The sequence below is a fragment of the Rhipicephalus microplus genome, chromosome 3, assembly GCF_043290135.1.
Source record: "Rhipicephalus microplus isolate Deutch F79 chromosome 3, USDA_Rmic, whole genome shotgun sequence".
Classification (NCBI taxonomy): Eukaryota; Metazoa; Arthropoda; class Arachnida; order Ixodida; family Ixodidae; genus Rhipicephalus; species Rhipicephalus microplus.
Window position 1 is genome coordinate 189077050 of NC_134702.1, and position 27804 is coordinate 189104853.

Here is a 27804-nt window from a genome sequence, read left to right on the forward strand (position 1 = left end):
GCACCGGTAACTCGTGGTGCCGTAGTATTACAACAGGCAATAAAAAAAGATACCGCTAAAGGCGAGAGCGATTTGGAGGTGCCGGGGCTTGAACCCGGGACTTCTCACATGCAAAGCGAGCACTCTACCACTGAGCTACACCCCCGTTACATCTGGAGCACTCATTAACGAGTTTCTTGGTGCTCATCAGCTTGTTCTAACAATAAATCAATCAATTAGTTGAAATAAACAAAATCATCTCGTCATTGCCGCCTGATGCAGTTTTTTCATCATTAAGGAAAGCCGCATATTTCTATTGTCAAAGAAAATGGCAGCGCTGTTCGATGAAATGTATTTCATGTTATGCGCACCGGTAACTCGTGGTGCCGTAGTATTACAACAGGCAATAAAAAAAGATACCGCTAAAGTCGAGAGCGATTTGGAGGTGCCGGGGCTTGAACACGGGACTTCTCACATGCAAAGCGAGCACTCTACCACTGAGCTAACCCCCGTTACATCTGGAGCACTCATTAACGAGTTTTTTGGTGCTCATCAGCTTGTTCTAACAATAAATCAATCAATTAGTTGAAATAAACAAAATCATCTCGTCATTGCCGCCTGATGCAGTTTTTTCATCATTAAGGAAAGCCGCATATTTCTATTGTCAAAGAAAATGGCAGCGCTGTTCGATGAAATGTATTTCATGATATGCGCACCGGTAACTCGTGGTGCCGTAGTATTACAACAGGCAATAAAAAAAGATACCGCTAAAGGCGAGAGCGCTTTGGAGGTGCCGGGGCTTGAACCCGGGACTTCTCACATGCAAAGCGAGCACTCTACCACTGAGCTACACCCCCGTTACATCTGGAGCACTCATTAACGAGTTTCTTGGTGCTCATCAGCTTGTTCTAACAATAAATCAATAAATTAGTTGAAATAAACAAAATCATCTCGTCATTGCCGCCTGATGCAGTTTTTTCATCATTAAGGAAAGCCGCATATTTCTATTGTCAAAGAAAATGGCAGCGCTGTTCGATGAAATGTATTTCATGTTATGCGCACCGGTAACTCGTGGTGCCGTAGTATTACCACAGGCAATAAAAAAAGATACCGCTAAAGGCGAGAGCGCTTTGGAGGTGCCGGGGCTTGAACCCGGGACTTCTCACATGCAAAGCGAGCACTCTACCACTGAGCTACACCCCCATTACATCTGGAGCACTCATTAACGAGTTTCTTGGTGCTCATCAGCTTGTTCTAACAATAAATCAATCAATTAGTTGAAATAAACAAAATCATCTCGTCATTGCCGCCTGATGCAGTTTTTTCATCATTAAGGAAAGCCGCATATTTCTATTGTCAAAGAAAATGGCAGCGCTGTTCGATGAAATGTATTTCATGATATGCGCACCAGTAACTCGTGGTGCCGTAGTATTACAACAGGCAATAAAAAAAGATACCGCTAAAGTCGAGAGCGATTTGGAGGTGCCGGGGCTTGAACCCGGGACTTCTCACATGCAAAGCGAGCACTCTACCACTGAGCTACACCCCCGTTACATCTGGAGCACTCATTAACGAGTTTCTTGGTGCTCATCAGCTTGTTCTAACAATAAATCAATCAATTAGTTGAAATAAACAAAATCATCTCGTCATTGCCACCTGATGCAGTTTTTTCATCATTAAGGAAAGCCGCATATTTCTATAGTCAAAGAAAGTGGCAGCGCTGTTTGATGAAGTGTATTTCATGTTATGCGCACCGGTAACTCGTGGTGCCGTAGTATTACCACAGGCAATAAAAAAAGATACCGCTAAAGGCGAGAGCGCTTTGGAGGTGCCGGGGCTTGAACCCGGGACTTCTCACATGCAAAGCGAGCGCTCTACCACTGAGCTACACCCCCGTTACATCTGGAGCACTCATTAACGAGTTTCTTGGTGCTCATCAGCTTGTTCTAACAATAAATAAATCAATTAGTTGAAATAAACAAAATCATCTCGTCATTGCCGCCTGATGCAGTTTTTTCATCATTAAGGAAAGCCGCATATTTCTATTGTCAAAGAAAATGGTAGCGCTGTTCGATGAAATGTATTTCATGATATGCGCACCGGTAACTCGTGGTGCCGTAGTATTACAACAGGCAATAAAAAAAGATACCGCTAAAGTCGAGAGCGATTTGGAGGTGCCGGGGCTTGAACCCGGGACTTCTCACATGCAAAGCGAGCACTCTACCACTGAGCTACACCCCCGTTACATCTGGAGCACTCATTAACAAGTTTCTTGGTGCTCATCAGCTTGTTCTAACAATGAATTAATCAATTAGTTCAAATAAACAAAATCATCTCGTCATTGCCGCCTGGTGCAGTTTTTTCATCATCAAGGAAAGCCGCATATTTCTATAGACAAAGAAAATCGCAGCGCTGTTCGATGAAATGTATTTCATGATATGCGCACCGGTAACTCGTGGTGCCGTAGTATTACAACAGGCAATAAAAAAGATACCGCTAAAGTCGAGAGCAATTTGGAGGTGCCGGGGCTTGAACCCGGTACTTCTCACATGCAAAGCGAGCACTCTACCACTGAGCTACACCCCCGTTACATCTGCAGCACTCATTAACGAGTTTCTTGGTGCTCATCAGCTTGTTCTAACATTGAATTAATCAATTAGTTCGAATAAACAAAATCATCTCGTCATTGCCGCCTGATGCAGTTTTTTCATCATTGAGAAGAGCCGCATATTTCTATAGTCAAACAAAATGGCAGCGCTGTTCGATGAATTGTATTTCATGATATGCGCACCAGTAACTCGTGGTGCCGTAGTATTAAAACAGGCAATAAAAAAAGATACCGCTAAAGTCGAGAGCGATTCGGAGGTGCCGGGGCTTGAACCCGGGACTTCTCACATGCAAAGCGAGCGCTCTACCACTGAGCTACACCCCCGTTACATCTGGAGCACTCATTAAAGAGTTTCTTGGTGCTCATCAGCTTGTTCTAACAATAAATTAATCAATTAGTTGAAATAAACAAAACCATCTCATCATTGCCGCCTGATACAGTTTTTTCATCATTGAGGAAAGCCGCATATTTCTATAGCCAAAGAAATAGGCAGCGCTGTTCGATGAAATGTATTTCATGATATGCACACCGGTAACTCGTGGTGCCGTAGTATTAAAACAGGCAATAAAAAAAGATACCGCTAAAGTCGAGAGCGATTCGGAGGTGCCGGGGCTTGAACCCGGGACTTCTCACATGCAAAGCGAGCGCTCTACCACTGAGCTACACCCCCGTTACATCTGGAGCACTCATTAAAGAGTTTCTTGGTGCTCATCAGCTTGTTCTAACAATGAATTATTACATTATTGCAAATAAACAAAACCATCTCGTCATTGCCGCCTGATGCAGTTTTTTCATCATTGAGGAAAGCCGCATATTTCTATAGTCAAACAAAATGGCAGCGCTGTTCGATGAATTGTATTTCATGATATGCGCACCAGTAACTCGTGGTGCCGTAGTATTAAAACAGGCAATCAAAAAAGATACCGCTAAAGTCGAGAGCGATTCGGAGGTGCCGGGGCTTGAACCCGGGACTTCTCACATGCAAAGCGAGTGCTCCACCACTGAGCTACACTTCCGTTACCTTTAGAGCACTCATTAACGAGTTTCCTGGTGCTCATCAGCTTGTTCAAACAATAAATTATTCAATTAGTTGAAATAAACAAAATCATCTCGTCATTGCCCCCTGATACAGTTTTTTCATCATTGAGGTAAGCCGCATATTTTTTTAGTCAAAGAAAATGGCAGCGCTGTTCAACAAAATGTATTTAATGTTATGCGCACCGGTAACTCGTGGTGCCGTAGTATTTACACAGGCAATCAAAAAAGATCCGCTAAAGTCGAGAGCGATTTGGAGGTGCCGGGGTTTGAACCCGGGACTTCTCACATGCAAAGCGAGCGCTGTACCACTGAGCTACACCCCCGTTACATCTGGAGCACTCATTAACAAGTTTCTTGGTGCTCATCAGCTTGTTCTAACAATGAATTAATCAATTAGTTGAAATAAACAAAATCATCTCGTCATTGCCGCCTGATGCAGTTTTTTCATCATTGAGGAAAGCCGCATATTTCTATAGTCAAAGAAAATGGCAGTGCTGTTCGATAAAATGTATTTCATCATATGCGCACCGGTAACTCGAGGTGCCGTAGTATTACAACAGGCAATCAAAAAAGATACCGCTAAAGTCGAGAGCGCTTTGGAGGTGCCGGGGATTGAACCCGGGACTTCTCACATGCAAAGCGAGCGCTCTACCACTGAGCTACACCCCCGTTACTTTTGGAGCACTCATTAACGAGTTTCTTGGTGCTCACCAGCTTGTTCCAACAATAAAATAATTCAGTAGTTAAAATAGACAAAATCATCTCGTAATTGCTGCCTGATACAGTTTTTTCATCATTGAGGAAAGCCGCATATTTGTATAGTCAAAGAAAATGGCAGTGCTGTTTGATGAATTGTATTTCATGATATGCGCACCGGTAACTCGAGGTGCCGTAGTATTACAACAGGCAATCAAAAAAGATACCGCTAAAGTCGAGAGCGCTTTGGAGGTGCCGGGGATTGAACCCGGGACTTCTCACATGCAAAGCGAGCGCTCTACCACTGAGCTACACCCCCGTTACATCTGGAGCACCCATTAACGAGTTTCTTGGTGCTCATCAGCTTGTTCTAACAATAAAATAATTCAATTGTTGAAATAAACAAAATCATCTCGTCATTGGCGCCTGATACAGTTTTTTCATCATTGAGGAAAGCCGCTTATCTCTATAGTCAAAGAAAATGGCAGCGCTGTTCGATGAAATGTATTTCATGATATGCGCACCGGTAACTCGTGGTGCCGTAGTATTACAACAGGCAATCAAAAAAGATACCGCTAAAGTCGAGAGCGCTTTGGAGGTGCCGGAAATGGAACCCGAGACTTCTCACATGCAAAGCGAGCGCTCTACCACTGAGCTACACCCCCGTTACATTTGGAGCACTCATTAACGAGTTTCTTGGTGCTCATCAGCTTGTTCTATCAATAAAATAATTCAATAGTTGAAATAAACAAAATCATCTTGTCATTGCTGCATGATGCAGTTTTTTCATCATTAAGGAAAGCCGCATATTTCTATAGTCAAAGAAAGTGGCAGCGCTGTTTGATGAAGTGTATTTCATGTTATGCGCACCGGTAACTCGTGGTGCCGTAGTATTACAACAGGCAATAAAAAAAGATACCGCTAAAGTCGAGAGCGCTTTGGAGGTGCCGGGGCTTGAACCCGGGACTTCTCACATGCAAAGCGAGCACTCTACCACTGAGCTACACCCCCGTTACATCTGGAGCACTCATTAACGAGTTTCTTGGTGCTCATCAGCTTGTTCTAACAATAAATCAATCAATTAGTTGAAATAAACAAAATCATCTCGTCATTGCCGCCTGATGCAGTTTTTTCATCATTAAGGAAAGCCGCATATTTCTATAGTCAAAGAAAATGGCAGCGCTGTTCGATGAAATGTATTTCATGATATGCGCACCGGTAACTCGTGGTGCCGTAGTATTACAACAGGCAAGAAAAAAAGATACCGCTAAAGTCGAGAGCGATTTGGAGGTGCCGGGGCTTGAACCCGGGACTTCTCACATGCAAAGCGAGCACTCTACCACTGAGCTACAACCCCGTTACATCTGGAGCACTCATTAACGAGTTTCTTAGTGCTCATCAGCTTGTTCTAACAATGAATTAATCAATTAGTTCAAATAAACAAAATCATCTCGTCATTGCCGCCTGATGCAGTTTTTTCATCATTAAGGAAAGCCGCATATTTCTATAGCCAAAGAAAATGGCAGCGCTGTTCGATGAAATGTATTTCATGATATGCGCACCGGTAACTCGTGGTGCCGTAGTATTACAACAGGCAATAAAAAAGATACCGCTAAAGTCGAGAGCGATTTGGAGGTGCCGGGGCTTGAACCCGGGACTTCTCACATGCAAAGCGAGCACTCTACCACTGAGCTACACCCCCGTTACATCTGGAGCACTCATTAACGAGTTTCTTGGTGCTCATCAACTTGTTCTAACAATAAATCAATCAATTAGTTGAAATAAACAAAATCATGTCATTGCCGCCTGATGCAGTTTTTTCATCATTAAGGAAAGCCGCATATTTCTATAGTCAAAGAAAATGGCAGCGCTGTTCGATGAAATGTATTTCATGTTATGCGCACCGGTAACTCGTGGTGCCGTAGTATTACAACAGGCAATAAAAAAAGATACCGCTAAAGTCGAGAGAACTTTAGAACATCAGTACAATCGTGAACAGCACGTGAACAGTACGTGAACAGCAGTACAATCAAATCGCGAAAATAAGCGCTCAAGCGTTACTCATAAACACTCAATGGCCAACACAGTGTGGGTTCCTGACATGGAGAGTTCTTCACATCATGTCATGCAAACAAAAAAGGGGTGAAGTCAAACAGTTCTCTAAGATGGGGTACCAGTCCGGTCTAAATCCTAGCTCGTCGTAAATGTTTTTGAGGTAGATAGCCATAAGAATGAAGTGTGGGCTTTAAGAGGTGGTGGGCTCTGCATTGCGGTCTTGCATTCTTGTCTTCCACAAGCTGTGAATAGCCATGACATAAAACATGTCATATACTACTTCATCAAGCGCTGCTGGTAGAAAATAACGTATTGTGAGAGAATTATTGACGAAACGTTTTTTCAATGCTCGCTAAAGAACATCCCAAAACAGTATAGTATCTTAGCAGCTAACAAAGCAATGTTCATTCGTATCCGGCACATCATAGACGGCTGTTAACAGACGCAATGAAAATTCTCTTTTTTTAACCATGTGTTTACTACCTATATTTCAGAGTTGAGTTTGAGAAGAATGTTATTGAACTCGGTGGAATGTACATTTCGCGCATTCGCTTCAACACATCGTGGCCTCAAAGATTGGAGTACAGTGAGCGGTAACACAGTGATGGGAACACTGCACTCAGTAGATACTTATGCACCACTTTGCACGATACTGTGTACAGGTATTCTACAGGAAAGCGAGCTTTAAGAAATTGAACTGCGATATAAACTTCCTGCATGAATCCCCCAAGCATGGGCGTTCAGAGAAGTTTAATAAAAGAAATAAATCTGGTGTGTAATGAACAAGTGTAACCTGCAAAAAGGAACAGAGAACAAGATGAGAAATCTTTCGAAAAAGAAGAATCGTGGCAGTATTTGCATTTTTTTTGAAAGCTTTGTAAAATCCGCCTGAGATGCCATCAGGGCCCGGTGTTTTCACTAGGCGTTGCTCATCAAGTAAAGCTTGGCGCATCGGTTGCTCAGATTTTAAGGTGCGCTAGTTCCGAGATCTAATACATGCCCTTTGGTAGCGAGCATTATCATATCTCTGTAGTTGGCACTTAATATTCTCAATATCTTTGATGTACTTTCCCGGCATTTCGCATTCCATCTCATAAAGATTGCAAAGACTTTTAACAAGTATCTTTACATCATTCTTTCTATAGAAAGACTTAACAGCCCCAATTTCTGAAGCTATGGAGTGAACTTTTTGTTTAAAAAGCTCCCAAGCAGCGAAGATATGAAAACCAATCGAAAAAGATTGCCTCAATGCCATCTGGACGCGATTCATGAATTCCTGATCACAGAGGAGCTTCGCATTCCTTTTAAAAAGGGCCCACTGGGGACAGAATTGTTTTTGACGATTTTCACCAATTTGCGCTATGACAATACAATGGTTTGAATATGATACAGCTTCGATGCTGCAAAACAATTTACGAGATAGGAGTGATGAGGACACGTAAATCCGGTCAAGGCGAGCATGAGAACTGCCCTGTACTCTTGTATAGGCCGTTGCCCGATTCGAAACACCGATGTCACTTAGTCCTGCATTATCTACAATACCGGATAAAAGTTCGACACTCCTCTCTTTCCAAGACGATTATTACGATCAATAGCTTCACATTCGCAGTTGAAATCTGCCATAAGTACCGTGCATCTGTCAACGTCAAATACATTAGGCACTTTTCAAACCATTCGAATTGTTTCGGAACCTTAATAAACGCATACAGTTTGATTATTGGCCGTGGCACTCCTCGAAACAAAAAATCACAGCATTTGTACCTGCTTACTTCATCAACACTAGTGCAGAATGCTGAACTGGGTAGGCTTTTTCTCAGAAACAATCAACAGCCCGCAGATAAACCTTTAGCATGTGAGACACACACAATAAACTGAGACAGAAAAGGCCGCAGGGCCTTCTCCATCTTTTCCTCGCTCTCGATCTTGGTCGCTTGGATGGTGACAAAGTCGAGACGCTTCCGATTGAGAAGTCTACGGAGCTGTGCCTGTATCTGCGCAGATCTAAAACCGCGTACGTTCAAGGTAGCACAGATGAGTCACTCAGACTGCGCCATGGTGACTACCTTCCAATGCGCTTATCGTCCCACGTGATCCGTCCCAAGCGCTGGCGCTGAGGCTTCCAGTTAACCCCCACCCGGCCTCCTAATCGGGATCAGCGACACATCCCCTCGGGCATGGACTTTCGGCAACGGCGTGACTTCCTAGTCACAGACGCTGCGTCACTCCCTTTGCTGGAATCCGAGCTGTACGGTGCGCGACGCTTCGGTATTGCTGCATCCATACAGATCTGCATATCATCTTCTGACACTGCACCATGACGTAAAAGCTGCTGCGGAGCTGCGGCGCAAGCACTTGAAGAATTTTATGCGGGATCCAGCCCAGAGTCTCTTTATTGTACTGGTGGTTCTCAGGCATCTTTATGGGTCAGCGCAACAGCACTCTTCATAGGAACTGTGCTAGAGGTTGTGCGGAGCCATTTCGGTATTGTTGCGACCGGGGTTGAAGGCACCGGAGGTCAGGGATAAAGTTTTCGAGGTAGGAGGAAGAGAGACTTCATGAGGGTTTATTTACAGCAGTCGTACATGACGAGCTCTTTCTTACATGGTGAGCTCTCGAATGTGGCATTTCTCCACATGGCACTCCTTCGAATGAGGCGGGTGGCTCATTATAAAGGGTATGTTCTCACCAGATCACTAGATCAGGAAACACGTGCAGACGCTACTGTCCAATCACAGATCACACACAACAGTTGAGGCGGACGAGCATGCATGGCCCACGTGAACGTCCAATATTGAGCCGTGATCACTGCAATCCAATGTGCCGCCAGCGGGGCTCCTCCTCGTCGTTTTTGTGCCGCTGGTCGAGGGGTCCCAAGCTCAGGACAGCATACATCTAAGGGTCCGCCGAACTGCTCGCTTAATTAGCGAGGCGAATTGCGGCAGCCACCGCGGTCTCTTCCAAGAAAGGTGCTGTACTCGTTGTCGTCTCCCGAACGGCTCACGGCGTCGTGGCGACACGACGTCTCGCCCTCCGGCTAGGAGGGACAATGCGGGCGGTCGTAGGCAGCTGGCCGGACGGCTACTTGTTTGAAGATCCAAAGAGCGCCGCTCCCTCATCAGCTCGGGTGCCAGTCACAACAGTATGCTGCCTGTATGATTCACTTGGCTATTTGCACGCAGAAGTTTCAACTGTGTCAACAGCGAGTGACTTGCTTTCCTCTTCTGGATTCTTGTCGTAGAGCCCGCAGCATCTAAAATTGACGGTGTGTCTCCCGTTGCGTCCAGAACCTCAGTGGCATCCATAATCTGCTCTTGTAGGCTATCATCTGGCTGTTGTGTGCGCTGTCGTAGCTTGTTGGCGTATGTCCTAACACAATCCTCGGCCGAATGACCGAAGCGTCGACAGTTGTCACAGCGAGTAGTCCTGCAGTTTCGACGGATGTGTCCAACCTTACTGCACCGAAGGCAAAGTGGCGGGTGGTCAGGTATTAGGACGAGGCTTTGTTTTCCGTAGACAACAAGAATATGAGGAATATCAGCAACACGAGCTCCATCGGCAAGAGACAAAACAACATCCCTATTTAGCGTCCGCATTTGTTCCATGTCCGCAACTTTCCAGCTTTCTTATGATATTGACTTGACCTTCCCAAAAGCTTGCAGTGCCTCGCGAACCAAGGCGTTCTCTAAGCGTTCAGGGAGCCACGTATGCTTAACCTTCACTTCTGTGGGTCAATAACAAGGCATCGACGACTTTTGACGGAAACTTCGCCTCTTGTGACCAACTTTGTTTTCGTCAGTGTTGACTTGCATGTGACAATCCAAACACGAGACATCTGAAATTGAGCAATAGAGCTCATTTTCTTCAAGTCAATGATGTCACGAAAAGCATCTCTGAAATCTTGAACCCGGTAAGGGTGACCTGCTAAGTCCGTATGTAGAAAAACAGAGTCCACAACGAGCTTACCGTTGGGAAGGCGAGGAAGTACAACACGGTAGTCGTTGCCGCTGGCTGAAGCCTGAGCAGCACCTCCGCTCATGGCCGATAAATCCTTCAAAGCGGAGAACATGAACAAAGCGACCGTTCAGAACGTCGGCTTTGTTTTTCTGCCCCTGAACTACACCTCCGTTACGTCTGGAGCACTCAATAACGAGTTTATTAGTGCTCATCAGCTTGTTCTAAGATTACAATAACTCTTTATTTGAAATTAACCAAATTACTCATCGTCGCTGCCCGATACAGTTTTTTTCGTAATTGGGGGAAGCCGCATATTTCTATGGTCAAATAAATAGGCAGCGATGTTCGATTAGATGTACTTTACGATATGCGCGCTGGTAAGTCATGGTGCAGTATTAACAAAACTCACAATGAAAAATATACCGCTAAAGTGAGAGAACTTCGGAGGTGCTGGGATTTGAACCTGGGTCTTCACACATGCAAAGCGAGTGCTCTACGACTCAGCTACACCCCTGTTTTTTGGCAAGGTATTTATTAAAGTATTTGCGCATTGAAGACAAATCCTGCAAGCAGCAGTACAATCAAATTGCGAAAATAAGCGCTCAAGCGTTACTCATAAACACTCAATGGCCAACACAGTGCAGGTTCCTCACACGGAAAGTTCTTCACATTGTGTTATGCATACAAAAAGAGGGGTGAAGTCAAACAGTTCTCTAAGATGGAGTACCAGTCCGGTCTAAAGTCTAGCTCGTCGTAAATGTTTTTTAAGTGGATAGAGATTTGAATGAAGTGTGCGCTTGAAGAGGTGGTGGGCTCTGCATTGTGGTCTTGCATTCGTGTGTTCCACAAGCTGTGCATACCCATGAGGAAAAACATATCATATTGTACTTCATCAAGCGCTGCTGGCAGAAGATAACGTAGTGTGTGAGAATTAATGACGAAACGTTTTTTCAGTGCTCGCTGGAGGACATTCCAAAACAGTATGGCATCTTTGCAGCTAAAAAAGCAATGTTCAATCGTTTCCGACACATCACATAGACGGAAGTTAACAGACGGAATGAAAATACCTTTTCTTTCTGACCATGTGTTTACCGCCAATGTTTCATAGTGGAGTTTAGAGAAGAATGTTTTTGAATTCGGTGGAATGTAAATTTTGCGCACTCGCTTCAACACATCGTGGCCTGGAAGATTGGATTAGAGTGAACGGTACAATGGAGGTGGGAAGAGTGTACTCAGTAGGTCCTTATACAGCACCTTGCGCGATACTGTGTACAGGTATTCTACAGAAAAGCGAGCTTTAAGGAACTGAACTGCGAGGTAAACTGAATCCCCACAAGCATGAGCATTCAGAAAAGTTGGATGAAACAATAAATCTGGTAAGTAATAAACAAGTGTAACCTGAAAGAAGGAACGGAGAACAGCATAAGAAAGGCTTCGAAAAAAGAAGAATCGTGACACTATTTGCCATAGGTAAAGGTATTTTATTCCGAACTCGCCCTCACTAACGGGATTGAATATGTTGTCACGACTCATGCGCTCAATGTCGAAGGCGTCTTGAAACGAGCGAAAATCCGATGGAAGCGTTGTATAGAAATTTTTGCGCAATGAATGAGCTGCAATACATTTTAATGCTTTGTTGCAAGGAAAGTATGGCAAGCTTCAGCTCTCCCAATTGTTGCAAGTCGATAGGGAACAAATGTCTCGGCCTGTCGTTCAATCTTAGAGACGCATTCCTTCTAGTAATGCGCGCTGAATCTAAATGCATGCAGTCGTACACCGATGTATGTTGGAGGAGTTCTTGTCCAAATAATCCTTGCAAAGTGGTTTGATGTGCTAACCCACAAGCCAAACAACAGTCCTAAACTTTTAGAGGCATTTCAACGAGCTCCTAATACTACACAAAACTTCGCAATAGTAGATACGACATTTTTGAAACTTGGCTTATCTGTGCAAAAAATGCGACATCGTCTGCTTAAGCTAATACTTAAACCTAACTCCCTAATATTCTGAAGCCACGAATGAAACTCGACTGTTATGCTTAAGCACAGTGTTTCTATATAAAGTGCAAATAGGAGAAGCGACATCGGGCACCTCTGTTTTACGGAAGAGCGAATAGAAACAGGCTCGGAGAGTTCACCAATAACTATCAGACAAGTTGAGCATTCATTATAGCATAGTTTAAGGCCTTTAAGAACAACTTTTTATTATTGGCATGCTCGTGAAGAGAAAAAAGATTTGACAAACACGATCAAAGGTCTTTTCAAGGTTTACCTGTAGCATTGCAAGATGTTTTTGAAAACTATGACAGTATTGAAGCACTGCACAAGGAACATGTATACTTTTTTGTACGGATTGACCACTGATTGCACATGCCTGATGAGACCCATTAACGATTGACATCGCAAATTTTAACCTATTTGTTAATACTTCTGCGAAAATTTTGTTTTCCAAGTTTGACAGCGACATTGGTCCGTAGCCCTCGCCGGAGCGAATTTTTTCATTTTCAGTTATTTTCTGTATTGATAGAGTGTGACTTTTGCAAGAAAATTTAGGGAGTGTAGCCAAGTTATAACTTATTTGAAAAATATCCATCAATATAGGAGCAAGCATTTTTCCGAAAGCTTTGTAAAATTCGCCTGAGATGCCATCAGAGCCCAGTGTTTTCAATAAAGGCAAGTTGTCGATTCCTTGCTCAATTTCCTGTATAGTAATGGGTCCATTAATGCGTGCACAACAATTGTTCTTCAAGGCGTTCACAAGAAAACAAAACTAGTCTCGAGGTGAGCGTCAGGATCATCTGAGGGAGAGCTAAATAAACTGTTATAGTACTTTTCGAACGCCAAAGTAATGTCTCTATTATCTTTTATGAGCACATCGTTAGAGTACAAGTTTGGAATATTTTTGGACATCGCATGACGTTGCTGATCAAGTAAAGCTTGGCGCGTCGGTTGCTCAGATTTTCAGGTGCACTGGTTCCGAGATATAATACGTGCCCTTTGGTAGCGAGCAGCATCGTATCCCAGTAGTTGGCACCTAATATTCTCATTGTCCTTGATGTACTTTTCCGGCGTTTCAAATTCCATCTCATAAAGGTTGCAAAGACTTTTAAGAAATGTCTTTTCACCCTTTTTACTATAGAAAGACTTAACAGCCCCGATCTCTAAAGCTATAGCACGAACTTCTTGTTTAAAAAGCTCCCAAGCAGCGAAGATATGAAAACCAATCGAAAAAGATTGCCTCAATGCCATCTGGACGCGATTCATGAATTCCTGATCACAGAGGAGCTTCGCATTCCTTTAAAAAGGGCCCACTGGGGACAGAATTGTTTTTGACGATTTTCACCAATTTGCGCTATGACAATACAATGGTTTGAATATGATACAGCTTCGATGCTGCAAAACAATTTACGAGATAGGAGTGATGAGGACACGTAAATCCGGTCAAGGCGAGCAGGAGAGCTGCCCAGTACTCTTGTATATGCCATTGCCCGATTCGAGAGACTGATGTCAATTAGTCCTGCTTAATCTACAATACCGGATAAAAGCTCGCCACCGCTTTCTCTCTTTCCAAGATGATTATTACGATCAATAGCTTCACATACGCAGTTAAAACCTCCCATAAGTACCGTACATCTGTCGACGTCAATTAAATTACGCGCTTTTTCAAACGATTCAAGTCGTTAAGGAACCTAATTGAATTCATATAGATTGATAATTCGCCATGGCACTCCTCACAACAAAAAATCACAGCATATATACCTGCTTACTTCATCAACACTAGTGCTGATTGCTGAATATGGTCGGCTCTTCCTCAGAAACAACCAACAGCCCACGGATAGAGCTTTTGCATGTGAAACACACACATTATACTGAGAAAGAAAAGGCCGCAGGGCCTTCTCCATCTCTTCCTCGCTCTCGATCTTGGTCTCTTGGATGGCGACAAAGTCGAGACGCTCGCGATTCAGAAGTCTACAAAGCAGTGCCTGTTTCTACGAAGATCTAAGGCCGCGTACGTTCAAGGTAGCACAGATGAGTCACTCAGACTGCGCAATGGTGACTACCTTCCAATGCACTTATCGTCTTACTTCTTCCGTCTCAAGAGTTGGCGCTGAGGCTTCCAGTTAACCCCCACCAGGCCTCCTAGATCGGGATCGGCGACACTTCCCCTCGGGCATGAACTTTCAGCGACGGCGTTACTTTCTAGTCACAGACGCCGGGTCACTACCTTTGCTTGAATCCGAGCTGTACGATGCGCGACATTCGGTATTGCTGAATTCATAGAGATCTGCATATCATCTTCTGACACTGCACCATGACGAAAAAGCTGCTGCGGAGCTGCACCGCAAACAGGTGAAGAACTTTCTGCGGGATCCAGCCCGGAGTGTCTTTCTTGTAGTGGCGGTTCTCCGGCATCTTTATGGGTCAGCGCAACAGCACTCTTCATAGGAACTGTGCCAAAGGTTGTATGGTGCCAATTTGGGTATTGTGGCGACCGGGGTTTGCAGGCACTAAAGATCCGGGATGAAGTTTTCGAGGCAGGGGGAAGGGAGACTTGATGAGGGTTTCTTTACAACATATACAAGGTGAGCTGTCGTACATGACGAGCTCTTTCTTACATGGTGAGCTCTCGAATCTGGCGTTCCTCTACATGTCACTCCTTCGAATGAGCCGGGTGGCTCATTATAAAGGGTATGTTCTCCCCAGATCCCTAGACCAGGGAACACGTGCAGATGCTACTGTTGAATCACAGATCACACACAACAGGTGAAGGGGGCGAGCATGCAAGGCCCACGTGAACGTCCATTATTGAGCCATGATCACTGCAATCCAAGGTGGCGCCAGCGGGGCTTCTCCTCGTCGTGTGTGTGCCACTGGTCGAGGGGTCCCAAGCTCACGACAGCATACATCAAAGAGTTCGCCGAACTGCTCGCTTAATTAGCGAGGCAATTTGCGGCGGCCGCCGCAGTCTCTTCCACGGAAGATGCTGTACTCGTTGTCGTCTCCCGAACGGCTTACGGCGTCGTGGCGACACGACGTCTCACCCTCCGGCTAGGAGGGACAATGCCTGGCGGTCGTAGGCAGCCGGCCAGTCGGCTCCTTGTTTGAAGATCGAAAGAGCGCCTCTCCCTCGTCAGCTCGGGCGCTAGTCACAACAGTATGCTGCTTGCATGATTCACTTGGCTCTTTGCACGCAGAAGTTTCAACTGTGTCAACAATGAGTGACTTTTTTCCTCTTCTGGATTCTTTGTGGTAGAGCCCGCAGCATCTGAAATTGACGGTGTGTCTCCGTTGCGTCCACAACCTCGGTGGCATCCATAATCTGCCCTTGTAGGCTATCATCTGGCTGTTGTGCGCGCTATCACAGCTTGTTGGCGTATGTCATAACACAATCCTCGACCGGATGACCGAAGCGTCGACAGTTGTCACAGCGAGGGGTCCTGCAGTTTCAACAGATGTGTCAAACCTTACTGCACCGAAGGCAAAGTTTTAGGTGGCCAGGTATCAGGACGAGGCTTTGCACTCCGCAGACAACAAGAATAGGAGGTATATCAGCAACGCGAACTCCATCAGCAAGGGACAAAACAACATTCCTATTTAGCGTCCGCATTTGTTCAATATGTCCGCTACTTTCCAGCTTTCCTGTGATAACTCTTGACCTTCCCAAAAGCTTGCAGTGCCTCGCAAACATAGGCGTCCTCTAAACACTCAGGGAGCCAGATACGCTTAACCTTCACTTCCGTGGGTCAATAACAAGGCATCGACGACTTTTACGGAAACTTCGCCTCCTGTGACCAAGTTCATTTTCGTCCGCGTTGACTTGCATGTGACCATCCAAACATGAGACATTTGAAATTGACCAATGGAGCTAATTTCCTTTAGGTCAATGATGTCCCGAAAAGCATCTCTGAAATCTTGAACACGGTAAGGGCGAGCTGCTAAGTCCGTATGTAGAAAAACACAGTCCTCAACGAGCTTACCGGTGGGAAGGCGAGGAAATACAACAGGGTAGTCGTTGCCGCTGTCTGAAGCCTGAGCAGCACCTCAGCCCATGGCGGATAAATCCTTCGAAGCGGAGAACATGAAAAAAGCGACCGTTCACAACGTCGTCTTCGTATTTCATCCTGAACCACACCCCCGTTACGTCTGGAGCACTCAATAACAAGCTTCTTGGTGCTCATCAGCTTGTTCTAAGAATACAATAACTTTATTTGAAATTTAACAAAATCATTTTGTCATTGCTGCCTGATAGTTTTTTTTTTCGTACTTGAGGGAAGCCGAATATTTCTATGGTCAAATAAATAGGCAGCGATGTTCGATTGGATGTACTTTATGATATGCGCACTGGTAACACATGATGCCGTAGTATTACAACACGCAAAAAAAAAGAAGCTAACGCTTAAGTCGAGAGCGTTTTGGAGGTGCCGGGTTTGAACCCTGAACTTCTTACATGCAAAGCGATGCTCTACCACTGAGCTACCCCCCGTTACATCTGGAGCACTCAATAACGAGTTTCTTTGTGCTCATCAGCTTGTTCTAACAATAAAATAAATCATTTTTTGAAATAAACAAATTCATCTCGTCATTGATGCCTGATAGTTTTTTTATCAATGAGGAAAGCCGCGTACTTTTAGGATCAAAGAAAATGGCAGCGCTGTTCAAATAGATGTACCTAATGATATGCGCCCCGGTAACTCGTGGTGCCGTAGTATTACAATAGGAAATAAAAAAGATACCGCTAAAGTCGAGAGCGCTTTGGAGGTGCTGGGGTTCGAACCCGGGAATTCTCACATGCAAAGCCAGCGCTCTACCACTGAGCTACACACTTGTTACGTCTGGAGCGCTCATTAACGCGTTTCTTGGAGCTAATCAGCTTGTGCTAACAATACAATAAATCATTAGTTGATATATCAAACAAAATCATCTCGTCACAGTTGCCTGACACAGTTTTTAGTCATTGAGGAAAGCGGCCTGTTTATATGGTCAAAGAAAATGGCAGCGATGTTCGAGAACATGTACTTTATGATCTGCGCACTGGTTGGTTATTGTACCGTAGTATTGCAACACACCATAAAAAGATACCGCTAAAGTCGTGAGCGCTTTAGCGGTGTTGCGGTTTGAACACGGGGCTTATCACATGCGAAGCGAGCGCTCTACAACTGAGCTACACCATTGTTACGTCTAGGCACTCATTAACGCGTTTCTTGGTACTAATCAGCTTGTTCTAACAATAAAATAAATCATTAGTCCAAATATAAAAGAAAATGATCTCGTCATTGCTGCCTGACACAGTTTTTAGTCTTCGAGGAAAGCCGCCTATTTCTGTGGTCAAAGAAAATGGCAGCGATGTTCGAGAACATGTACTTTGTGATCAGTGCACTGGTAATTCATGGTAACAGAGTATTAAAACACACCTTAAAGTGATACCGCCAAAAGTCGAGAGCACTTTGTAGGTGCCGAGGTTTAAACCCGGGACTTATCACATGAAAAGCGAGCGCTCTACCACTGAGCTACACCCTTGTTACGTCTGGAGCGCTAATTAACGCGTTTCTTGGTGCTAATCAGCTAGATTTAACAATAAAATAAATCATTAGTCTAAATATAAAACAAAATTATCTCGTCATTGCTGCCTGATACAGTTTTTAGTCTTCGAGGAAAGCCGCCTATTTCTGTGGTCAAAGAAAATGGCAGCGATATTCGAGAACATGTACTTTATGATCTGCGCACTGGTTGGTTATTGTACCGTAGTATTGCAACACACCATAAAAAGATACCGCTAAAGTCGTGAGCGCTTTAGCGGTGTTGCGGTTTGAACACGGGGCTTATTACATGCGAAGCGAGCGCTCTACCACTGAGCTACACCCTTGTTACGTCTGGGCACTCATTAACGCGTTTCTTGGTACTAATCAGCTTGTTCTAACTATAAAATAAATCATTAGTCCAAATATAAAAGAAAATGATCTCGTCATTGCTGCCTGACACAGTTTTTAGTCTTCGAGGAAAGCCGCCTATTTCTGTGGTCAAAGAAAATGGCAGCGATGTTCGAGAACGTGTGCTTTAGGATATGCGCACCGGTAACTCGTGGTGCCGTAGTATTACAACAGGCAATAAAAAAGATACCGCTAAAGTCGAGAGCGATTTGGAGGTGCCGGGGCTTGAACCCGGGACTTCTCACACGAAAAGCGAGCACTCTACCACTGAGCTACACCCCCGTTACATCTGGAGCACTCATTAACGAGTTTCTTGGTGCTCATCAGCTTGTTCTAACAATGAACTGTTCAATTAGTTCAAATAAACAAAATCATCTCGTCATTGCCGCCTGATGCAGTTTTTTTATTAAGGAAAGCCGCATATTTCTATAGTCAAAGAAAATGGCAGCGCTGTTCGATGAAATGTATTTCATGATATGCGCACCGGTAACTCGTGGTGCCGTAGTATTACAACAGGCAATGAAAAAAGATACCGCTAAAGTCGAGAGCGATTTAGAGGTGCCGGGGCTTGAACCCGGGACTTCTCACATGCAAAGCGAGCACTCTACCACTGAGCTACACCCCCGTTACATCTGGAGCACTCATTAATGAGTTTGTTGGAGCTCATCAGCTTGTTCTAACAATAAAATTATTCAATAGTAGAAATAAACAAAATCATCTCGTAATTGCTGCCTGATACAGTTTTTTCATCATTGAGGAAAGCCGCATATTTGTATAGTCAAAGAAAATGGCAGTGCTGTTTGATGAATTGTATTTCATGATATGCGCACCGGTAACTCGTGGTGCCGTAGTATTACAACAGGCAATCAAAAAAGATACCGCTAAAGTCGAGAGCGCTTTGGAGGTGCCGGGGATTGAACCCGGGACTTCTCACATGCAAAGCGAGCGCTCTACCACTGAGCTACACCCCCGTTACATCTGGAGCACCCATTAACGAGTTTCTTGGTGCTCATCAGCTTGTTCTAACAATAAAATAATTCAATAGTTGAAATAAACAAAATCATCTCGTCATTGGTGCCTGATACAGTTTTTTCATCATTGAGGAAAGCCGCTTATCTCTATAGTCAAAGAAAATGGCAGCGCTGTTCGATGAAATGTATTTCATGATATGCGCACCGGTAACTCGTGGTGCCGTAGTATTACAACAGGCAATCAAAAAAGATACCGCTAAAGTCGAGAGCGCTTTGGAGGTGCCGGAAATGGAACCCGGGACTTCTCACATGCAAAGCGAGCGCTCTACCACTGAGCTACACCCCCGTTACATTTAGATCACTCATTAACGAGTTTCTTGGTGCTCATCAGCTTGTTCTAACAATAAAATAATTCAATAGTTGAAATAAACAAAATCATCTCGTCATTGGTACCTGATACAGTTTTTTCATCATTGAGGAAAGCCGCTTATCTCTATAGTCAAAGAAAATGGCAGCGCTGTCCGATGAAATGTATTTCATGATATGCGCACCGGTAACTCGTGGTGCCGTAGTATTACAACAGGCAATCAAAAAAGATACCGCTAAAGTCGAAGCGCTTTGGAGGTGCCGGAAATGGAACCCGGGACTTCTCACATGCAAAGCGAGCACTCTACCACTGAGCTACACCCCCGTTACATCTGGAGCACTCATTAACGAGTTTCTTGGTGCTCATCAGCTTGTTCTAACAATAAAGTAATTCAATAGTTGAAATAAACAAAATCATCTCGTCATTGCTGCATGATGCAGTTTTTTCATCATTGAGGAAAGCCGCTTATCTCTATAGTCAAAGAAAATGGCAGCGCTGTTTTTTATTTATTATTATTTTTTTTTATTTTTTTATTTATTTTACCCTCAGGGCCAAATGGCATTACAGAGGGGGGTGGGTTATTTACAATAAAATATTGAATTTAACAAAAAAAGCAGTGAATACGGTTAAATCGTACAAATAAATTTGAAAGAGCACAATGTTTGTTAATATGCTGTATAATAATACATGTTAGGTAATACAACAACAAGCCTAAATATACAATGTTAGCTGTTGCAACAAAACACAAAAAAAGAACTTATTACACAATGTTAGCTAAAGAATCACGGAACAAATTGTTATCAGTAATAGCAACAATGTCACCGGGAAGTCTGTTCCACTCCTTTGATGTGCGAGGCAAAAAAGAATTGAAAAAAGTTTTTGTGTTGCATGAAGGGATGCCTACTTTGTGATGGTGGTCAATGCGGTGGGAAATGTGCTGTGGGCGAAGTAGTAGTTGGGCATGCAAGATGGGATGATGGTAGATCTTGTGAAATAGAGTTAGACGGGAGACTTTTCTGCGAGATGCTAAGGAAGGAAGTGCAAGTGAAGTTTTCATGGTTGAAATGCTAGCGGTTCTGTTATAATTGGACAATATAAAACGAACGGAGTTATTCTGAACAAGTTCAAGGGAAGTTACCAGGTTATTATAGGTAGGGTCCCACACGGCTGTAGCATATTCTAGTTTAGAGCGTATTAGTGTTTTATAAAGTAGCAGTTTTAAACCATGTGGAGCGTTAAAAAAGTTACGTCGTAAATAGCCAAGCATGCGGTTAGCATTGATAATGATGTATTCAATATGAGTTGTCCAGTTGAGGTTAGTTGTTATGTGAACTCCAAGATACTTATAAGAGTTAACAGAATCCAAAGGAATGTTATTAAGATAGTAAATAGGTGAAGTAGTGCAACTTCTTGATACACGCATGATTTTACACTTTTTAATGTTTAGGTCCATTAACCATTTATCACACCAGTTAGATATAGCGTTAAGGTCAGACTGCAATATATTAATGTCATTATCGGTAGTAATTTCTCGAAAAATAACACAGTCGTCAGCAAATAGATGAATTTTTGATGATACAACTGATGACAGGTCATTAATATAAATGAGAAACAACAAGGGACCTAAGACGGACCCTTGCGGAACGCCAGAATGAACTTCGCGAAACGGAGAATTATGACAGTTGGCAGTAACGAATTGTGATCTGTTAGTGAGAAAGCATTCTATCCACATTAGTAGGTTACCGTCAAGGTTTAGTTGATGTAGTTTGTAAAGTAGAAGTCTATGGCAAACCTTGTCAAAAGCTTTTGAAAAATCTAAAAAAATACAGTCAGCATGGGATGATTTATCAAGGATCTGATGTAAGTGATGAGTGAATGATATTAGCTGTGTTTCACATGAATATGTTTTACGGAAGCCGTGTTGTGCTGACGTGAAAAATGAATTTGATTCTAAAAAATTGACTATGTTTGTAAATATTATATGCTCGAGCATTTTACAACAAATACTGGTTAAAGAAATGGGACGATAATTATTCGAAGAGTGTTTATTACCAGATTTATGGAGTGGAACGACTTTTCCGATTTTCCATTGACTAGGAATAGTAGAAGTATCTAGTGACTGTTGAAAAATTTTAGTAACTATAATGGAACTATAAGCGCTAGTATTTTTTAAAAATTTTGTGTTAATACCATCATAACCAGGAGATGAATCGTTCTTAAGTGATTCAATGAGACGTACAACTCCAAGAGTTTCGATAATCACGGATGACATGGGTGAATAATTGTGCAAGGTTGCGCTAGGTAAATCATTATGGCTATCTACGGAGAAGTTTTGGATAAAAGAATCGTTGAGAACAGAAGCGCAAAGGGCTTCACTAATTTCGTTACCGGATGAATCGATCAAAGAAATATGATTGTCAGATAAGGGGTTAATAACTCGCCAGAATTTTTTTGCATTTGTTTGTAACATAGACGGCAGAACTTGAGTGAGGAAGTTGTCTTTAGCGGATTTTAGTGCAGATATGTAGATGGATGATGCAGATTTGTAGGCAGCCCAGCGTGGGTGGTTAGTAGGTAAACATCTTGCTGCACGATAAAAACGTTTCTTTCGGTTAGATAAGCGTTTGATGTACGCGTTGTACCATGGCGCACGTGCGTTAGCTGTGATAGTACGGCAAGGGATATACTTATTGGTTAGTTGTTCAACTTCAGCTGCAAACATATCCCAGTTACACTGCACTGAACGGGTATCAAAACTGCTTAGAAATATGTCTAGAAAAGTTGCTAGTTCACTGTTTATCTTGTCAAAGTTGGCTTTTTTATAGTCCCGTATCTTTTTCTTTTTTTTATCTCTATTAGGACAGGGTGCATTAAATGAAAATGAAAGTAAAGAATGGTCACTGATACCTGGTGCGTAGGTTATAGCGGTAACAAAGTCTGGTCGGTTTGTTAGTATCAGATCAAGTGTATTTCATTTTATGCGCACCGCTAACTCGTGGTGCCGTAGTATTACAACAGGCAATCAAAAAAGATACCGCTAAAGTCGAGAGCGCTTTGGAGGTGCCGGAAATGGAACCCGGGACTTCTCACATGCAAAGCGAGCGCTCTACCACTGAGCTACACCCCCGTTACATTTGGAGCACTCATTAACGAGTTTCTTGGTGCTCATCAGCTTGTTCTAACAATAAAGTAATTCAATAGTTGAAATAAACAAAATCATCTCGTCATTGCTGCATGATGCAGTTTTTTTATCATTGAGGAAAGCCGCTTATCTCTATAGTCAAAGAAAATGGCAGCGCTGTTTGATGAAGTGTATTTCATGTTATGCGCACCGCTAACTCGTGGTGCCGTAGTATTACAACAGGCAATCAAAAAAGATACCGCTAAAGTCGAGAGCGCTTTGGAGGTGCCGGAAATGGAACCCGGGACTTCTCACATGCAAAGTGAGCGCTCTACCACTGAGCTACACCCCCGTTACATTTGGAGCACTCATTAACGAGTTTCTTGGTGCTCATCAGCTTGTTCTAACAATAAAGTAATTCAATAGTTGAAATAAACAAAATCATCTCGTCATTGCTGCATGATGCAGTTTTTTCATCATTGAGGAAAGCCGCTTATCTCTATAGTCAAAGAAAATGGCAGCGCTGTTTGATGAAGTGTATTTCATGTTATGCGCACCGCTAACTCGTGGTGCCGTAGTATTACAACAGGCAATCAAAAAAGATACCGCTAAAGTCGAGAGCGCTTTGGAGGTGCCGGAAATGGAACCCGGGACTTCTCACATGCAAAGCGAGCACTCTACCACTGAGCTACACCCCCGTTACATCTGGAGCACTCATTAACGAGTTTCTTGGTGCTCATCAGCTTGTTCTAACAATAAAGTAATTCAATAGTTGAAATAAACAAAATCATCTCGTCATTGCTGCATGATGCAGTTTTTTCATCATTGAGGAAAGCCGCTTATCTCTATAGTCAAAGAAAATGGCAGCGCTGTTTGATGAAGTGTATTTCATGTTATGCGCACCGCTAACTCGTGGTGCCGTAGTATTACAACAGGCAATCAAAAAAGATACCGCTAAAGTCGAGAGCGCTTTGGAGGTGCCGGAAATGGAACCCGGGACTTCTCACATGCAAAGCGAGCACTCTACCACTGAGCTACACCCCCGTTACATCTGGAGCACTCATTAACGAGTTTCTTGGTGCTCATCAGCTTGTTCTAACAATAAAGTAATTCAATAGTTGAAATAAACAAAATCATCTCGTCATTGCTGCATGATGCAGTTTTTTCATCATTGAGGAAAGCCGCTTATCTCTATAGTCAAAGAAAATGGCAGCGCTGTTTGATGAAGTGTATTTCATGTTATGCGCACCGCTAACTCGTGGTGCCGTAGTATTACAACAGGCAATCAAAAAAGATACCGCTAAAGTCGAGAGCGCTTTGGAGGTGCCGGAAATGGAACCCGGGACTTCTCACATGCAAAGCGAGCGCTCTACCACTGAGCTACACCCCCGTTACATTTGGAGCACTCATTAACGAGTTTCTTGGTGCTCATCAGCTTGTTCTAACAATAATGTAATTCAATAGTTGAAATAAACAAAATCATCTCGTCATTGCTGCATGATGCAGTTTTTTCATCATTGAGGAAAGCCGCTTATCTCTATAGTCAAAGAAAATGGCAGCGCTGTTTGATGAAGTGTGTTTCATGTTATGCGCACCGCTAACTCGTGGTGCCGTAGTATTACAACAGGCAATCAAAAAAGATACCGCTAAAGTCGAGAGCGCTTTGGAGGTGCCGGAAATGGAACCCGGGACTTCTCACATGCAAAGCGAGCGCTCTACCACTGAGCTACACCCCCGTTACATTTGGAGCACTCATTAACGAGTTTCTTGGTGCTCATCAGCTTGTTCTAACAATAAAGTAATTCAATAGTTGAAATAAACAAAATCATCTCGTCATTGCTGCATGATGCAGTTTTTTCATCATTGAGGAAAGCCGCTTATCTCTATAGTCAAAGAAAATGGCAGCGCTGTTTGATGAAGTGTATTTCATGTTATGCGCACCGCTAACTCGTGGTGCCGTAGTATTACAACAGGCAATCAAAAAAGATACCGCTAAAGTCGACAGCGCTTTGGAGGTGCCGGGGCTTGAACCCGGGACTTCTCACATGCAAAGCGAGCACTCTACCACTGAGCTACACCCCCGTTACATCTGGAGCACTCATTAACGAGTTTCTTGGTGCTCATCAGCTTGTTCTAACAATAAAATAATTCAATAGTTGAAATAAACAAAATCATCTCGTCATTGGTACCTGATACAGTTTTTTCATCATTGAGGAAAGCCGCTTATCTCTATAGTCAAAGAAAATGGCAGCGCTGTCCGATGAAATGTATTTCATGATATGCGCACCGGTAACTCGTGGTGCCGTAGTATTACAACAGGCAATCAAAAAAGATACCGCTAAAGTCGACAGCGCTTTGGAGGTGCCGGAAATGGAACCCGGGACTTCTCACATGCAAAGCGAGCACTCTACCACTGAGCTACACCCCCGTTACATCTGGAGCACTCATTAACGAGTTTCTTGGTGCTCATCAGCTTGTTCTAACAATAAAGTAATTCAATAGTTGAAATAAACAAAATCATCTCGTCATTGCTGCATGATGCAGTTTTTTCATCATTGAGGAAAGCCGCTTATCTCTATAGTCAAAGAAAATGGCAGCGCTGTTTGATGAAGTGTATTTCATGTTATGCGCACCGCTAACTCGTGGTGCCGTAGTATTACAACAGGCAATCAAAAAAGATACCGCTAAAGTCGAGAGCGCTTTGGAGGTGCCGGAAATGGAACCCGGGACTTCTCACATGCAAAGCGAGCGCTCTACCACTGAGCTACACCCCCGTTACATCTGGAGCACTCATTAACGAGTTTCTTGGTGCTCATCAGCTTGTTCTAACAATAAAGTAATTCAATAGTTGAAATAAACAAAATCATCTCGTCATTGCTGCATGATGCAGTTTTTTCATCATTGAGGAAAGCCGCTTATCTCTATAGTCAAAGAAAATGGCAGCGCTGTTTGATGAAGTGTATTTCATGATATGCGCACCGGTAACTCGTGGTGCCGTAGTATTACAACAGGCAATCAAAAAAGATACCGCTAAAGTCGAGAGCGCTTTGGAGGTGCCGGAAATGGAACCCGGGACTTCTCACATGCAAAGCGAGCGCTCTACCACTGAGCTACACCCCCGTTACATTTGGATCACTCATTAACGAGTTTCTTGGTGCTCATCAGCTTGTTCTAACAATAAAACAATTCAATAGTTGAAATAAACAAAATCATCTCGTCATTGCTGCATGATGCAGTTTTTTCATCATTGAGGAAAGCCGCTTATCTCTATAGTCAAAGAAAATGGCAGCGCTGTTTGATGAAGTGTATTTCATGATATGCGCACCGGTAACTCGTGGTGCCGTAGTATTACAACAGGCAATCAAAAAAGATACCGCTAAAGTCGAGAGCGCTTTGGAGGTGCCGGAAATGGAACCCGGGACTTCTCACATGCAAAGCGAGCGCTCTACCACTGAGCTACACCCCCGTTACATTTGGATCACTCATTAACGAGTTTCTTGGTGCTCATCAGCTTGTTCTAACAACAAAATAATTCAATAGTTGAAATAAACAAAATCATCTCGTCATTGCTGCATGATGCAGTTTTTTCATCATTGAGGAAAGCCGCTTATCTCTATAGTCAAAGAAAATGGCAGCGCTGTCCGATGAAATGTATTTCATGATATGCGCACCGGTAACTCGTGGTGCCGTAGTATTACAACAGGCAATAAAAAAAGATACCGCTAAAGTCGAGAGCGATTTGGAGGTGCCGGGGCTTGAACCCGGGACTTCTCACATGCAAAGCGAGCACTCTACCACTGAGCTACACCCCCGTTACATCTGGAGCACTCATTAACGAGTTTCTTGGTGCTCATCAGCTTGTTCTAACAATAAATCAATCAATTAATTGAAATAAACAAAATCATCTCGTCATTGCCGCCTGATGCAGTTTTTTCATCATTAAGGAAAGCCGCATATTTCTATAGTCAAAGAAAATGGCAGCGCTGTTCGATGAAATGTATTTCATGTTATGCGCACCGGTAACTCGTGGTGCCGTAGTATTACAACAGGCAATAAAAAAAGATACCGCTAAAGTCGAGAGCGCTTTGAAGGTGCCGGGTTTTCAACCCGGGACTTCTCACATGCAAAGCGAGCGCTCTACCACTGAGCTACACCCCCGTTACATCTCGAGCACTCATTAACGAGTTTCTTGGTGCTCATCAGCTTGTTCTAACAATGAATTAATCAATTAGTTCAAATAAACAAAATCATCTCGTCATTGCCACCTGATGCAGTTTTTTCATCATTAAGGAAAGCCGCATATTTCTATAGTCAAAGAAAATGGCAGCGCTGTTCGATGAAATGTATTTCATGATAGGCGCACCGGTAACTCGTGGTGCCGTAGTACTACAACAGGCAATAAAAAAAGATACCGCTAAAGTCGAGAGCGATTTGGAGGTGCCGGGGCTTGAACCCGGGACTTCTCACAAGCAAAGCGAGCGCTCTACCACTGAGCTACACCCCCGTTACATCTGGAGCACTCATTAACAAGTTTCATGGTGCTCATCAGCTTGTTCTAACAATGAATTAATCAATTAGTTGAAATAAACAAAATCATCTCGTCATTGCCGCCTGATGCAGTTTTTTTATCATTGAGGAAAGCCGCTTATCTCTATAGTCAAAGAAAGTGGCAGCGCTGTTTGATGAAATGTATTTCATGTTATGCGCACCGGTAACTCGTGGTGCCGTAGTATTACAACAGGCAATAAAAAAAGATACCGCTAAAGTCGAGAGAACTTTAGAGGTGCTGTGATTTGATCCCGGGTCTTCTAACATGCAAAGGAAGCGCTCTACCACTTAGCCACACCCCTGTTTTTTTAGCATAATATTTAGTAAAGTATTTGCGCAATGAAGACAAATCCCGTGAACAGCAGTACAATCAAATCGCGAAAATAAGCGCTCAAGCGTTACTCATAAACACTCAATGGCCAACACAGTGTGGGTTCCTGACATGGAGAGTTCTTCACATCATGTCATGCAAACAAAAAAGGGGTGAAGTCAAACAGTTCTCTAAGATGGGGTACCAGTCCGGTCTAAATCCTAGCTCGT

At 43.4% G+C, this 27804-nt stretch overlaps 35 non-coding genes across 35 annotated transcripts; all 35 read right to left on the reverse strand.

The window, feature by feature from the left end:
* Positions 1-73: 73 nt before the first annotated feature.
* On the reverse strand, positions 74-145 carry TRNAA-UGC (transfer RNA alanine (anticodon UGC)). The gene has a single exon. It is a non-coding gene; the product is annotated as a tRNA-Ala (tRNA).
* Positions 146-764: 619 nt separating this feature from the next.
* On the reverse strand, positions 765-836 carry TRNAA-UGC (transfer RNA alanine (anticodon UGC)). The gene has a single exon. It is a non-coding gene; the product is annotated as a tRNA-Ala (tRNA).
* A 274-nt stretch (positions 837-1110) lies between these two features.
* Positions 1111-1182, reverse strand: TRNAA-UGC (transfer RNA alanine (anticodon UGC)). Its single transcript has one exon. It is a non-coding gene; the product is annotated as a tRNA-Ala (tRNA).
* A 274-nt stretch (positions 1183-1456) lies between these two features.
* Positions 1457-1528, reverse strand: TRNAA-UGC (transfer RNA alanine (anticodon UGC)). Its single transcript has one exon. It is a non-coding gene; the product is annotated as a tRNA-Ala (tRNA).
* A 274-nt stretch (positions 1529-1802) lies between these two features.
* TRNAA-UGC (transfer RNA alanine (anticodon UGC)) lies at positions 1803-1874 on the reverse strand. The gene has a single exon. It is a non-coding gene; the product is annotated as a tRNA-Ala (tRNA).
* A 274-nt stretch (positions 1875-2148) lies between these two features.
* TRNAA-UGC (transfer RNA alanine (anticodon UGC)) lies at positions 2149-2220 on the reverse strand. Its single transcript has one exon. It is a non-coding gene; the product is annotated as a tRNA-Ala (tRNA).
* A 273-nt stretch (positions 2221-2493) lies between these two features.
* On the reverse strand, positions 2494-2565 carry TRNAA-UGC (transfer RNA alanine (anticodon UGC)). The gene has a single exon. It is a non-coding gene; the product is annotated as a tRNA-Ala (tRNA).
* Positions 2566-2839: 274 nt separating this feature from the next.
* Positions 2840-2911, reverse strand: TRNAA-UGC (transfer RNA alanine (anticodon UGC)). The gene has a single exon. It is a non-coding gene; the product is annotated as a tRNA-Ala (tRNA).
* A 274-nt stretch (positions 2912-3185) lies between these two features.
* TRNAA-UGC (transfer RNA alanine (anticodon UGC)) lies at positions 3186-3257 on the reverse strand. The gene has a single exon. It is a non-coding gene; the product is annotated as a tRNA-Ala (tRNA).
* Positions 3258-3531: 274 nt separating this feature from the next.
* Positions 3532-3603, reverse strand: TRNAA-UGC (transfer RNA alanine (anticodon UGC)). The gene has a single exon. It is a non-coding gene; the product is annotated as a tRNA-Ala (tRNA).
* Positions 3604-3876: 273 nt separating this feature from the next.
* Positions 3877-3948, reverse strand: TRNAA-UGC (transfer RNA alanine (anticodon UGC)). The gene has a single exon. It is a non-coding gene; the product is annotated as a tRNA-Ala (tRNA).
* Positions 3949-4222: 274 nt separating this feature from the next.
* On the reverse strand, positions 4223-4294 carry TRNAA-UGC (transfer RNA alanine (anticodon UGC)). Its single transcript has one exon. It is a non-coding gene; the product is annotated as a tRNA-Ala (tRNA).
* Positions 4295-4568: 274 nt separating this feature from the next.
* On the reverse strand, positions 4569-4640 carry TRNAA-UGC (transfer RNA alanine (anticodon UGC)). The gene has a single exon. It is a non-coding gene; the product is annotated as a tRNA-Ala (tRNA).
* A 620-nt stretch (positions 4641-5260) lies between these two features.
* TRNAA-UGC (transfer RNA alanine (anticodon UGC)) lies at positions 5261-5332 on the reverse strand. The gene has a single exon. It is a non-coding gene; the product is annotated as a tRNA-Ala (tRNA).
* A 274-nt stretch (positions 5333-5606) lies between these two features.
* On the reverse strand, positions 5607-5678 carry TRNAA-UGC (transfer RNA alanine (anticodon UGC)). The gene has a single exon. It is a non-coding gene; the product is annotated as a tRNA-Ala (tRNA).
* Positions 5679-5951: 273 nt separating this feature from the next.
* On the reverse strand, positions 5952-6023 carry TRNAA-UGC (transfer RNA alanine (anticodon UGC)). Its single transcript has one exon. It is a non-coding gene; the product is annotated as a tRNA-Ala (tRNA).
* Positions 6024-18467: 12444 nt separating this feature from the next.
* On the reverse strand, positions 18468-18539 carry TRNAE-UUC (transfer RNA glutamic acid (anticodon UUC)). Its single transcript has one exon. It is a non-coding gene; the product is annotated as a tRNA-Glu (tRNA).
* Positions 18540-18810: 271 nt separating this feature from the next.
* On the reverse strand, positions 18811-18882 carry TRNAA-UGC (transfer RNA alanine (anticodon UGC)). Its single transcript has one exon. It is a non-coding gene; the product is annotated as a tRNA-Ala (tRNA).
* Positions 18883-19156: 274 nt separating this feature from the next.
* Positions 19157-19228, reverse strand: TRNAA-UGC (transfer RNA alanine (anticodon UGC)). The gene has a single exon. It is a non-coding gene; the product is annotated as a tRNA-Ala (tRNA).
* A 274-nt stretch (positions 19229-19502) lies between these two features.
* Positions 19503-19574, reverse strand: TRNAA-UGC (transfer RNA alanine (anticodon UGC)). The gene has a single exon. It is a non-coding gene; the product is annotated as a tRNA-Ala (tRNA).
* Positions 19575-19847: 273 nt separating this feature from the next.
* Positions 19848-19919, reverse strand: TRNAA-UGC (transfer RNA alanine (anticodon UGC)). Its single transcript has one exon. It is a non-coding gene; the product is annotated as a tRNA-Ala (tRNA).
* A 2731-nt stretch (positions 19920-22650) lies between these two features.
* Positions 22651-22722, reverse strand: TRNAA-UGC (transfer RNA alanine (anticodon UGC)). The gene has a single exon. It is a non-coding gene; the product is annotated as a tRNA-Ala (tRNA).
* A 274-nt stretch (positions 22723-22996) lies between these two features.
* On the reverse strand, positions 22997-23068 carry TRNAA-UGC (transfer RNA alanine (anticodon UGC)). The gene has a single exon. It is a non-coding gene; the product is annotated as a tRNA-Ala (tRNA).
* A 274-nt stretch (positions 23069-23342) lies between these two features.
* On the reverse strand, positions 23343-23414 carry TRNAA-UGC (transfer RNA alanine (anticodon UGC)). Its single transcript has one exon. It is a non-coding gene; the product is annotated as a tRNA-Ala (tRNA).
* Positions 23415-23688: 274 nt separating this feature from the next.
* On the reverse strand, positions 23689-23760 carry TRNAA-UGC (transfer RNA alanine (anticodon UGC)). Its single transcript has one exon. It is a non-coding gene; the product is annotated as a tRNA-Ala (tRNA).
* A 274-nt stretch (positions 23761-24034) lies between these two features.
* On the reverse strand, positions 24035-24106 carry TRNAA-UGC (transfer RNA alanine (anticodon UGC)). The gene has a single exon. It is a non-coding gene; the product is annotated as a tRNA-Ala (tRNA).
* Positions 24107-24380: 274 nt separating this feature from the next.
* On the reverse strand, positions 24381-24452 carry TRNAA-UGC (transfer RNA alanine (anticodon UGC)). The gene has a single exon. It is a non-coding gene; the product is annotated as a tRNA-Ala (tRNA).
* A 274-nt stretch (positions 24453-24726) lies between these two features.
* Positions 24727-24798, reverse strand: TRNAA-UGC (transfer RNA alanine (anticodon UGC)). Its single transcript has one exon. It is a non-coding gene; the product is annotated as a tRNA-Ala (tRNA).
* A 274-nt stretch (positions 24799-25072) lies between these two features.
* On the reverse strand, positions 25073-25144 carry TRNAA-UGC (transfer RNA alanine (anticodon UGC)). Its single transcript has one exon. It is a non-coding gene; the product is annotated as a tRNA-Ala (tRNA).
* A 274-nt stretch (positions 25145-25418) lies between these two features.
* On the reverse strand, positions 25419-25490 carry TRNAA-UGC (transfer RNA alanine (anticodon UGC)). The gene has a single exon. It is a non-coding gene; the product is annotated as a tRNA-Ala (tRNA).
* A 274-nt stretch (positions 25491-25764) lies between these two features.
* TRNAA-UGC (transfer RNA alanine (anticodon UGC)) lies at positions 25765-25836 on the reverse strand. The gene has a single exon. It is a non-coding gene; the product is annotated as a tRNA-Ala (tRNA).
* A 274-nt stretch (positions 25837-26110) lies between these two features.
* TRNAA-UGC (transfer RNA alanine (anticodon UGC)) lies at positions 26111-26182 on the reverse strand. The gene has a single exon. It is a non-coding gene; the product is annotated as a tRNA-Ala (tRNA).
* Positions 26183-26456: 274 nt separating this feature from the next.
* Positions 26457-26528, reverse strand: TRNAA-UGC (transfer RNA alanine (anticodon UGC)). Its single transcript has one exon. It is a non-coding gene; the product is annotated as a tRNA-Ala (tRNA).
* A 274-nt stretch (positions 26529-26802) lies between these two features.
* Positions 26803-26874, reverse strand: TRNAA-UGC (transfer RNA alanine (anticodon UGC)). Its single transcript has one exon. It is a non-coding gene; the product is annotated as a tRNA-Ala (tRNA).
* Positions 26875-27148: 274 nt separating this feature from the next.
* Positions 27149-27220, reverse strand: TRNAA-UGC (transfer RNA alanine (anticodon UGC)). The gene has a single exon. It is a non-coding gene; the product is annotated as a tRNA-Ala (tRNA).
* Positions 27221-27804: the final 584 nt, after the last annotated feature.